The sequence below is a fragment of the Xenopus laevis genome, chromosome 2L (genome assembly GCF_017654675.1).
Source record: "Xenopus laevis strain J_2021 chromosome 2L, Xenopus_laevis_v10.1, whole genome shotgun sequence".
In the NCBI taxonomy this organism is placed as follows: domain Eukaryota; kingdom Metazoa; phylum Chordata; class Amphibia; order Anura; family Pipidae; genus Xenopus; species Xenopus laevis.
The window spans coordinates 85,184,979-85,198,337 of record NC_054373.1 but is presented as its reverse complement, the minus strand read 5'-3'; positions in this window follow the sequence as shown (position 1 = coordinate 85,198,337).

Genomic DNA, 13,359 nt, shown 5'->3' with positions numbered 1-13,359 from the left:
ATAGTTGGGGTGATTTGTCTTGATACCTAAAAGTATGTGGGTAATACAATGCTGCAGGGTCGAAATTTTGAAGTCATTTTTGGAAATGTCACCTAAATCACCAAATTTAGGAATGATTTGCGGCTTGGTACTTTGGCGTAGAAAGACATGCATACCCAATTTGGATTCGTTGGAATGTGTACTTTCCGAAAATATATGGTTTTCTGGGGTGAACTTACTTTTTTCTACATTTGCCCCCCTCAAAACAATGTAAATGTGTTGATTTTGCAGTACCTGAAATGACAGACCATATGGGGGTCTTCGTTTTGGGGCCCCTATACGCCACGTGCTTGGGTACACCTATACATATTGGGCATCAAACTGTTCAGAGGACCCCAGGCTTTCATATTTGGGGTGATTTGTCTTGATACCTAAAAGTATGTGGGTAATACGATGCTGCAGGGTCGAAATTTTGAAGTCATTTTTGGAAATGTCCCCAAAATCACCAAATTTAGGAATGGTTTGCGGCTTGGTACTTTGGCGTAGAAAGACATGCATACCCAATTTGGATTCGTGGAAATGTGTACTTTCCGAAAATATATGGTTTTCTGGGGTGAACTTACTGTTTTCTACTTTTGCCCCCCTCAAAACAATGTAAATGTGTTGATTTTGCAGTACCTGAAATGACAGACCATATGGGGGTCTTCGTTTTGGAGCCCCTATACGCCACATGCTTGGGTACACCTATACATATTGGGCATCAAACTGTTCAGAGGACCCCAGGCTTTCATATTTGGGGTGATTTGTCTTGATACCTAAAAGTATGTGGGTAGTACGATGCTGCAGGGTCGAAATTTTGAAGTGATTTTTGGAAATGTCCCCAAAATCACCAAATTTAGGAATGGTTTGCGGCTTGGTACTTTGTAGTAGAAAGACATGCATACCCAATTTAGATTCGTGGGAATGTGTACTTTCCGAAAATATATGGTTTTCTGGGGTGAACTTACTTTTTTCTACCTTTGCCCCCCCCAAAACGATGTAAATGTGTTGATTTTGGCAGTACCTGAAATGACAGAACATACAAGGGGGGGTCTTCATTTTAGGGCCCCTATATGCCACGTGCTTGGGTACACCTATACATATTGGGCATCAAACTGTTCAGAGGACCCTAGGCTTTCATATTTGGGGTGATTTCTCTTGATACCTAAAAGTATGTGGGTAATACGATGCTGCAGAGTAGATATTTTGAGGTGATTTTTGGAAATGTCACCAAAATCACCAAATTTAGGAATGATTTGCGGCTTGGTACTTTGGCGTAGAAAGACATGCATACCCAATTTGGATTCGTTGGAATGTGTAGTTTCCGAAAATATATGGTTTTCTGGGGTGAACTTACTGTTTTCTACTTTTGCCCCCCCCCCAAAACGATGTAAATGTGTTGATTTTGCAGTACCTGAAATGACAGACTATATGGGGGTCTTCCTTTTGGGGCCCCTGTATGCCACGTGCTTGGGTACACCTATACATATTGGGCATCAAACTGTTCAGAGGACCCTAGGCTTTCATATTTGGGGTGATTTCTCTGGATACCTAAAAGTATGTGGGTAATACGATGCTGCAGAGTAGATATTTTGAGGTGATTTTTGGAAATGTCACCAAAATCACCAAATTTAGGAATGATTTGCGGCTTGGTACTTTGGCGTAGAAAGACATGCATACCCAATTTGGATTCATTGGAATGTGTACTTTCCGAAAATATATGGTTTTCTGGGGTGAACTTACTGTTTTCTACTTTTGCCCCCCCCCCAAAACGATGTAAATGTGTTGATTTTGCAGTACCTGAAATGACAGACTATATGGGGGTCTTCCTTTTGGGGCCCCTGTATGCCACGTGCTTGGGTACACCTATACATATTGGGCATCAAACTGTTCAGAGGACCCTAGGCTTTCATATTTGGGGTGATTTCTCTGGATACCTAAAAGTATGTGGGTAATACGATGCTGCAGGGTAGATATTTTGAGGTGATTTTTGGAAATGTCACCAAAATCAAAAAATTTAGGAATGATTTGCGGCTTGGTACTTTGGCGTAGAAAGACATGCATACCCAATTTGAATTCGTGGGAATGTGTACTTTCCGAAAATATATGGTTTTCTGGGGTGAACTTACTGTTTTCTACTTTTGCCCCCCCCCAAAACGATGTAAATGTGTTGATTTTGCAGTACCTGAAATGACAGACTATATGGGGGTCTTCCTTTTGGGGCCCCTGTATGCCACGTGCTTGGGTACACCTATACATATCGGGCATCAAACTGTTCAGAGGACCCTAGGCTTTCATATTTGGGGTGATTTGTCTTGATACCTAAAAGTATGTGGGTAATACGATGCTGCAGGGTAGATATTTTGAGGTGATTTTTGGAAATGTCACCTAAATCACCAAATTTAGGAATGATTTGCGGCTTGGTACTTTGGCGTAGAAAGACATGCATACCCAATTTGAATTCGTGGGAATGTGTACTTTCCGAAAATATATGGTTTTCTGGGGTGAACTTACTGTTTTCTACTTTTGCCCCCCCAAAACAATGTAAATGTGTTGATTTTGCAGTACCTGAAATGTCAGACTATATGGGGGTCTTCCTTTTAGGGCCCCTATATGCCACATGCTTGGGTACACCTATACATATTGGGCATCAAACTGTTCAGAGGACCCTAGGCTTTCATATTTGGGGTGATTTGTCTTGATACCTAAAAGTATGTGGGTAATACGATGCTGCAGGTTAGATATTTTGAGGTGATTTTTGGAAATGTCACCTAAATCACCAAATTTAGGAATGATTTGCGGCTTGGTACTTTGGCGTAGAAAGACATGCATACCCAATTTGGATTCGTGGGAATGTGTACTTTCCGAAAATATATGGTTTTCTGGGGTGAACTTACTGTTTTCTACTTTTGCCCCCCCCAAAACGATGTAAATGTGTTGATTTTGCAGTACCTGAAATGTCAGACTATATGGGGGTCTTCCTTTTAGGCCCCCTATATGCCACATGCTTGGGTACACCTATACATATTGGGCATCAACCTGTTCAGAGGACCCTAGGCTTTCATATTTGGGGTGATTTGTCTTGATACCTAAAAGTATGTGGGTAATACGATGCTGCAGGTTAGATATTTTGAGGTGATTTTTGGAAATGTCACCTAAATCACCAAATTTAGGAATGATTTGCGGCTTGGTACTTTGGCGTAGAAAGACATGCATACCCAATTTGGATTCGTGGAAATGTGTACTTTCCGAAAATATATGGTTTTCTGGGGTGAACTTACTGTTTTCTACTTTTGCCCCCCCCAAAACAATGTAAATGTGTTGATTTTGCAGTACCTGAAATGTCAAGACTATATGGGGGTCTTCTTTTTAGGGCCCCTATATGCCACGTGCTTGGGTACACCTATACATATTGGGCATCAAACTGTTCAGAGGACCCTAGGCTTTCATATTTGGGGTGATTTCTCTTGATACCTAAAAGTATGTGGGTAATACGATGCTGCAGGTTAGATATTTTGAGGTGATTTTTGGAAATGTCACCTAAATCACCAAATTTAGGAATGATTTGCGGCTTGGTACTTTGGCGTAGAAAGACATGCATACCCAATTTGGATTCGTGGAAATGTGTACTTTCCGAAAATATATGGTTTTCTGGGGTGAACTTACTGTTTTCTACTTTTGCCCCCCCAAAACAATGTAAATGTGTTGATTTTGCAGTACCTGAAATGTCAAGACTATATGGGGGTCTTCTTTTTAGGGCCCCTATATGCCACGTGCTTGGGTACACCTATACATATTGGGCATCAAACTGTTCAGAGGACCCTAGGCTTTCATATTTGGGGTGATTTCTCTTGATACCTAAAAGTATGTGGGTAATACGATGCTGCAGGGTAGATATTTTGAGGTGATTTTTGGAAATGTCACCAAAATCACCAAATTTAGGAATGATTTGCGGCTTGGTACTTTGGCGTAGAAAGACATGCATACCCAATTTGGATTCGTGGGAATGTGTACTTTCCGAAAATATATGGTTTTCTGGGGTGAACTTACTGTTTTCTACTTTTGCCCCCCGCAAAACGATGTAAATGTGTTGATTTTGCAGTACCTGAAATGACAGACTATATGGGGGTCTTGCTTTTGGGGCCCCTGTATGCCACGTGCTTGGGTACACCTATACATATCGGGCATCAAACTGTTCAGAGGACCCTAGGCTTTCATATTTGGGGTGATTCTCTTGATACCTAAAAGTATGTGGGTAATACGATGCTGCAGGGTAGATATTTTGAGGTGATTTTTGGAAATGTCACCTAAATCACCAAATTTAGGAATGATTTGCGGCTTGGTACTTTGGCGTAGAAAGACATGCATACCCAATTTGAATTCGTGGGAATGTGTACTTTCCGAAAATATATGGTTTTCTGGGTTGAACTTACTGTTTTCTACTTTTGCCCCCCCCCAAAACAATGTAAATGTGTTGATTTTGCAGTACCTGAAATGTCAGACTATATGGGGGTCTTCCTTTTAGGCCCCCTATATGCCACATGCTTGGGTACACCTATACATATTGGGCATCAACCTGTTCAGAGGACCCTAGGCTTTCATATTTGGGGTGATTTGTCTTGATACCTAAAAGTATGTGGGTAATACGATGCTGCAGGTTAGATATTTTGAGGTGATTTTTGGAAATGTCACCTAAATCACCAAATTTAGGAATGATTTGCGGCTTGGTACTTTGGCGTAGAAAGACATGCATACCCAATTTGGATTCGTGGAAATGTGTACTTTCCGAAAATATATGGTTTTCTGGGGTGAACTTACTGTTTTCTACTTTTGCCCCCCCCAAAACAATGTAAATGTGTTGATTTTGCAGTACCTGAAATGTCAAGACTATATGGGGGTCTTCTTTTTAGGGCCCCTATATGCCACGTGCTTGGGTACACCTATACATATTGGGCATCAAACTGTTCAGAGGACCCTAGGCTTTCATATTTGGGGTGATTTCTCTTGATACCTAAAAGTATGTGGGTAATACGATGCTGCAGGGTAGATATTTTGAGGTGATTTTTGGAAATGTCACCAAAATCACCAAATTTAGGAATGATTTGCGGCTTGGTACTTTGGCGTAGAAAGACATGCATACCCAATTTGGATTCGTGGGAATGTGTACTTTCCGAAAATATATGGTTTTCTGGGGTAAACTTACTGTTTTCTACTTTTGCCCCCCCCCCCAAACGATGTAAATGTGTTGATTTTGCAGTACCTCAAATGACAGACCATATGGGAGTCTTCCTTTTGGGGCCCCTATATGCCACGTGCTTGGGTACACCTAAATATATTGGGCATCAAACTGTTCAGAGGACCCTAGGCTTTCATATTTGGGGTGATTTCTCTTGATACCTAAAAGTATGTGGGAAATACGATGCTGCAGGGTAGACATTTTTAAGTGATTTTTGGAAATGTCACCAAAATCACCAAATTTAGGAATGATTTGCGGCTTGGTACTTTGGAGTACAAAGACATGCATACCCAATTTAGATTCGTGGCAATGTGTACTTTCCGAAAATATATGGTTTTCTGGGGGGAACTTACTTTTTTCTACATTTGCCCCCCTCAAAACGATGTAAATGTGTTGATTTTGAAGTATCTGAAATGACAGACCATATGGGGGTCTTCCTTTTCAGGCCCCTATATGCCACTTGCTTGGGTACACCTATACATATTGGGCATCAAACTGTTCAGAGGACCCTAGGCTTTCATATTTGGGGTGATTTCTCTTGATACCTAAAAGTATGTGGGTAATACGATGCTGCAGGGTAGAAATTTTTAGGTGATTTTTGGAAATGTCGCCAAAATCACCAAATTTAGGAATGGTTTGCCGCTTGGTACTTTGGTGTAGAAAGACATGCATACCCAATTTGGATTCAGGGGAATGTGTACTTTCCCAAAATATATGGTTTTCTGGGGTGAACGTACTTTTTTCTACCTTTGCCGCCCCCCAAAACGATGTAAATGTGTTGATTTTGCAGTATCTGAAATGACAGAACAAACGGGTGGTCTTCCTTTTGGGGCCTCCTATGCACGTGCTTGGGTACATCTATTCATATTGGGCATCAAACTGTTCAGTGGACCCAGAATTTTATATTTGGGGTGTTTTACATTGATACCTAATGATGTGTGGGAGATATGTTGCTGTAGAGTGGAAGCTTTGAGGTCATTTTTCAAAAAATTCACCAATTTCTATAAAACATTATAACTTTAGGAAACAATTGCATCTTGGTGGTTTGGAGTACAAAGATATTTCTACCCATTTTTGATTCACCAGAATCTGTTCTTTCTAGTAATGGGTAGTTTTCTAGGGTAAACCTACTGTTAGCGGAATGTTTGGCCTTGAAATCAAAAGTATGCCGTTTGGGGAGTGTTGCTTTGGAAATTTGGTTGTGTACTGCTTGTAGATTTTGAGCTATACAAGTGAGAAATCTCCATAAAACTATATATATTTGGTATTGTCGCGTTCAGGAGACATAGACCTTTCTAAATCGGCTGTGTTCTCGTACATAAAATGAATGATGTTTCTGATATATGTGATTGTTCTTCGTGCAACATGATTTTTTTCATTTTTTTTGACACTTAGAATCCAATATTTTTTTAGAGAAGTAGAATTACACCAAAATTCTTGCATATTGTGAAAGTTCAGGTTGTCCTGAAAAAAACAATATATTGTTTTCCTGGGTTAACTAAAAGACCACCCCAGGAAAGGCCCTTAAATTGAAAGAGTGCAAAATATCTAAAAACTGCTTGGCAGTAGATGTTCGCATCTAGGACAAAACGGCTGGCAGGGAAAGGGTTAAATGTGGCCCATGAGATGCAGGCAGGGATATGTGTATTTTCAGGGAAATATAGGTGGACGCAGATCAGATATGATCTATTTTATGCATATAATCACTGTCTATGTCTCAGGGGCATAACAGTATAACTATGGGCCCCAGTACTGTGAGATAAAAAGGCCATGTGCACTATGGTGCAGTCAGGAGAGGGTGTGGGAAAATCACAGGGCCTTACCTTATCCCCTATAGCCTTATAGACATCTAGATTTGCCACTGATATCCTTTGTTATACCCTTGTTGACCAGTTTGGGATAGTGGTGGGGAATCTTGGGTTGGGGAACACTTATATGTATGTATGTATGTATAACTTTATTTCCAGTCCAGGGAGTTCACAGACGACATCTTCTTCCACGCGATCTTCTTCCTGCTTTGAACGGCGTTTTGGCACATGCGCAGTAGGAGCATTTCGCCGGTACGGATCTATTGCGCATGCACCAAAAGTCATGATGTACTTTTGGCGCATGCGCAGTAGATCGTACCAGTGAAATGCTCCTACTGCGCAAGCGCCCGTCAAAGCAGGAAGAAGATCGCGTGGAAGAAGATGTCGTCTGTGAACTCCCTGGACTGGACCTGCGCAGAAGGGTAAGTAACAAGTTAGGGGCATTTGCCCAGCGGGACGGGTAGGCCAGGGGGGAGGAGGGAGGGCGGGCAACACACGGGAGGGGGGGAGGGTTTTTGCGCCAACTAGGTTTCCTTCCCCTTTAAGGAGCCGCATCACTGTAAAGTGCATAAAAGTACAATATATGTAAAAGTATATATGGGGAGACAAATCACATAATAAATATATACAGAATCGTAGGACAAAGAGCTTAAGTGCTATGTGGTACGAGACATAGTGGGAAGGAGGTCCCTGCCCCGTAGAGCTTACAATCTAAGTGGATGGGAGGCTAACATACAGGTACAAATTGGAGATGAAAAAGTGCACAAGGTAAGGCATAGTCAGTAGGGACAAGACTTTGGGAGAAGATTTCTATAATGTGTAATGCTGTAAAACTATGGGTCTCACTTCTCCCTAAAGAGATCAAATCAAAATAGTTAGATAGATAAATAGAGGGATAGATAGATGATTGAGGGTTAGATAGATCATTGAGGGATAGATTCATCTCCCAACTAGAGATGTCGCGAACTGTTCGCCGGCGAACTTGTTCGCGCGAACATCGGGTGTTCGCGCTCGCCGGAAGTTCGCGAACGTCGCGCGACGTTCGCCATTTTGGGTTCGCCATTGTTGGCGCTTTTTTTTGCCCTCTCACCCCAGACCAGCAGGTACATGGCAGCCAATCAGGAAGCTCTCCCCTGGACCACTCCCCTTCCCTATAAAAACCGAAGCCCTGCAGCGTTTTTTCACTCTGCCTGTGTGTGCTGAAGAGATAGTGTAGGGAGAGAGCTGCTGCCTGTTAGTGATTTCAGGGACAGTTGAAAGTTTGCTGGCTAGTAATCGTTTTGATACTGCTCTGTTATTGGAGGGACAGAAGTCTGCAGGGGTTTGAGGGACATTTTAGCTTAGGTAGCTTTGCTGGCTAGTAATCTACCTTCTACTGCAGTGCTCTGTATGTAGCTGCAGTGGGCAGCTGTCCTGCTTCTGATCTCATCTGCTGACTGCTGCAATAACAGTAGTCCTTGTAAGGACTGCTTTTATTTATTTTTTTGTTGTTTTACTACTACTACTACTACTACTATAAGAGCCCAGTGCTATTAGTCTAGCAGTGTTGGGGAGTGGGACTGGTGTGCTAATCTGCTGCTCCTAGTAGTTCAGCAGCACCAACTTTAATTTTTTTTTTTTAATATTCATTTTTTTTTATTTTACTTTTTTTTATTTTACTACCGCTGTAGTAGTGTATAAGTTGACCTTTTAGGCATTATTTGCCCTGTAGGCATTATTTGCACAGTGTTTTCTTCAACCCGCCATCTAGCTGTGTGACCTTGTTCACATTCTGTCTAAATATCCATAATATTACCGTCTCCAGAAAAAACACCGGAGTGACTTTTTTCAAGCAGCCATAATATATTTTACGTAATCCGTATCCACCGCTGTAGTAGTGTATACGTTGACCTTGTAGGCATTATTTGCACAGTGTTTTCTTCAACCCGCCATCTAGCTGTGTGACCTTGTTCACATTCTGTCTAAATATCCATAATATTACCGTCTCCAGAAAAAACACCGGAGTGACTTTTTTCAAGCAGCATTCATATATTTTACGTAATCCGTATCCACCGCTGTAGTAGTGTATACGTTGTCCTTGTAGGCATTATTTGCACAGTGTTTTCTTCAACCCGCCATCTAGCTGTGTGACCTTGTTCACATTCTGTCTAAATATCCATAATATTACCGTCTCCAGAAAAAACACCGGAGTGACTTTTTTCAAGCAGCCATAATATATTTTACGTAATCCGTATCCACCGCTGTAGTAGTGTATACGTTGACCTTGTAGGCATTATTTGCACACTGTTTTCTTCAACCCGCCATCTAGCTGTGTGACCTTGTTCACATTCTGTCTAAATATCCATAATATTACCGTCTCCAGAAAAAACACCGGAGTGACTTTTTTCAAGCAGCCATAATATATTTTACGTAATCCGTATCCACCGCTGTAGTAGTGTATACGTTGACCTTGTAGGCATTATTTGCACACTGTTTTCTTCAACCCGCCATCTAGCTGTGTGACCTTGTTCACATTCTGTCTAAATATCCATAATATTACCGTCTCCAGAAAAAACACCGGAGTGACTTTTTTCAAGCAGCCATAATATATTTTACGTAATCCGTATCCACCGCTGTAGTAGTGTATACGTTGACCTTGTAGGCATTATTTGCACAGTGTTTTCTTCAACCCGCCATCTAGCTGTGTGACCTTGTTCACATTCTGTCTAAATATCCATAATATTACCGTCTCCAGAAAAAACACCGGAGTGACTTTTTTCAAGCAGCCATAATATATTTTACGTAATCCGTATCCACCGCTGTAGTAGTGTATACGTTGACCTTGTAGGCATTATTTGCACACTGTTTTCTTCAACCCGCCATCTAGCTGTGTGACCTTGTTCACATTCTGTCTAAATATCCATAATATTACCGTCTCCAGAAAAAACACCGGAGTGACTTTTTTCAAGCAGCCATAATATATTTTACGTAATCCGTATCCACCGCTGTAGTAGTGTATACGTTGACCTTGTAGGCATTATTTGCACACTGTTTTCTTCAACCTGCCATCTAGCTGTGTGACCTTGTTCACATTCTGTCTAAATATCCATAATATTACCGTCTCCAGAAAAAACACCGGAGTGACTTTTTTCAAGCAGCCATAATATATTTTACGTAATCCGTATCCACCGCTGTAGTAGTGTATACGTTGACCTTGTAGGCATTATTTGCACACTGTTTTCTTCAACCCGCCATCTAGCTGTGTGTATTATCGTTTCCAGAAAAACCAACTGAGTTTTTGTTGTTGTTGTTGTTTTTTAAAAAATAATGCCAGGCAAAGGCAGGCCGCCACGCAGAGGCCGTGCTAGGGGCCGTGCTGCTATGCAATCCTGTGGCCCTAGCAAATTGCCCAGTTTTAAAAAGCCAATGACCCTGAACTCCCAAAATGCTGAAGAGGTAGTTGACTGGCTTACACAGCACACCCCATCCTCTACCGTTTCTAACTTTACCACAACATCCTCCTCATCCTCCACTGCTATGGCCACCCCACGTAACACTTCCTCCACCACCGGTGCCCCTTCTTCACTGGGGTCAGAGGAGTTATTTTCCCATGAGTTTCTTGAACTGAGTAATGCGCAACCATTATTGCCAGAAGAAGATGAAGGAGATGAGGACCTTACACCAGATTTAATTCTGGCAGAGAACACGACAGAGATGGACATAATGAGTGATGAGGAGGAGGTCCCCGCTGCTGCTTCCTTCTGTGATGTGTCAGAAGAAATTGATGCATCTGAGGAGAATGATGATGAGGAGATTGATGTTTTGTGGGTGCCTAGTAGAAGAGAGCAAGAGGAGGGTAGTTCAGATGGAGAGACGGAGAGTCAGAGAGGCAGTAGGAGAATAAGACTTAGAAGAAGCAGGGAGGACAGCCCGCAGGGATCAGTAGGGCAACAACATGTATCGGCACCTGTGTTCAGCCGGCCAACGCACCCGCCATTGCCGCCAATGCCGCCAACTTCTACTGTTACCGCCAGATCGCACACTTCCAAAAAGTCAGCAGTGTGGGATTTTTTTAATGTGTGTGCCTCTGACAAAAGCATTGTAATTTGCAATGAGTGCAGTCAGAAACTGAGCCTTGGTAAGCCCAACAGCCACATAGGTACAACTTCTATGCGAAGGCACATGAGCGGCAAGCACAAAGCACTTTGGGAGCAACACCTCAAAGGCAACAGGCAAACTAAAAGCCACACTCCTTCTGGTCCAGCATCTTACTGCTCTACCTCTGCTCTCCTTGACCCGTCTGAACCACCCTCCACTCCGCCTTCCACCTTGACCACCTGTTCCCATTCCCATTCATCTGCCACCAGCCAAGTTTCTGTGAAGGCCATGTTTGAGCGTAAGAAGCCAATGTCTGACTGTCACCCCCTTGCCCGGCGTCTGACAGCTGGCTTGTCTGCACTCTTAGCCCGCCAGCTTTTACCATACCAGCTGGTGGACTCTGAGGCCTTCCGCAAATTTGTAGCAATTGGGACACCGCAGTGGAAGGTACCCAGCCGCAATTTTTTTTCTAAAAAGGGAATACCACACCTGTACCAACATGTGCAGAGCCAAGTTACCGCATCTCTGTCACTTAGTGTTGGGCCAAAGGTCCATATGACTACTGACGCATGGTCCTCCAAGCATGGTCAGGGCAGGTATGTCACCTACACTGCCCACTGGGTGAACTTGGTAATGGCTGGGAAGCAGGGAATGGGTAGCTCAACAACAACAGTGGAGTTGGTGTCACCGCCACGGATTGCACGCGGTTCTGCCACCACCTCTACTCCTCCATCGCTCTCTACCTCGTCTTCTTCTTCTTCTTACTCTGCTGCTGGGTCCTCCTTCTCCTCCTCCACACCTGTGCACCCCCAGCTCCCCCTAGGCTATTCGACGTGCCAGGTACGCCGTTGTCACGCTGTCTTGGGGATGACGTGCCTGGAAAGCAAAAACCATACCGGATCTGTACTCCTGTCATCTCTGCAGTCACAGGCCGATCGGTGGCTGACCCCACACCAACTGCAGATCGGAAAAGTGGTGTGTGACAATGGAAGCAATCTGTTGGCAGCGTTGAGACTAGGCAATTTAACACATGTGCCCTGCATGGCACATGTGTTAAATTTAATAGTCCAACGTTTTGTCTCCAAGTACCCAGGATTCCAGGACGTTCTCACCCAGTCCAGAAAGGTGTCGGCCCATTTCAGACGTTCCTACACAGCCATGGCACGCCTTGCTGACATTCAGCAGCGCTACAACATGCCAGTCAGGCGTTTGATTTCTGACAGCCAGACTCGCTGGAATTCAACGCTCCTTATGTTGGAACGTCTGCTGCAACAACAAAGGGCCGTCAACGAGTACCTTTTTGAACTGGGTGGTAGGACTGGATCTGCACAGCTGGGGATTTTTTTCCCCCGTTACTGGGTGCTTATGCGCGATGCCTGCAGGCTCATGCGACCTTTTGAAGAGGTGACAAATATGGTCAGTCGCACCGAAGGCACCATCAGCGACCTAATACCCTTCGCTTTATTCCTGGAGCGTGCCGTGCGACGAGTGACAGATGAGGCTGTAGACCAGCGTGACGAGGAGCTGGAAGCGCACGATTTCTGGTCGGAATCACCAGAACGAACCCAGGCACCTGCTGCAACGCAGGGAGAGGTGCCAGAAGTGGAGTCAGAGGAGGAAGGTGGCTTTGTGGAGGAGGAGGAGGAGGACCAACAGGAGCAGGCTTCCCAGGGGGCTAGTGGTGACCTTTTGGGGACCCCTGGTCTTGTACGTGGCTGGGGGGAGGATACCGTGGATGATGCAGTCCTTGATAATGAGGAAGCGGAGATGGATAGCTCTGCATCCAACCTTGTGAGAATGGGGTCTTTCATGCTGTCATGCCTGTTGAAGGACCCCCGTATCAAGAGGCTTAAGGAGAAGGACCTGTACTGGGTCGCAACGCTACTAGACCCTCGGTACAAGCATAAAGTGTCAGAAATGTTACCAACATACCACAAGTCCGAAAAGATGCGGCATTTACAAACCAGCCTGCAAAACATGTTGTACAATGCTTTTAAGGGTGATGTCACTTCAGGAACTCATCAACATTCCAGGGGCAGAGGTGCCAGTAATCCTGCCACGAGCACACCTGCAAGGACAAAGCCCTTTGGCCAGTCTGTAACGTCAGACATGCAAATGTTTTTCTGTCCAAGGCAGCGCCACAACCCTTCTGGATCCACCCTCAAAGAACGCCTCGACCGGCAGGTAGCGGACTACCTGGCATTAACTGCAGATATCGAC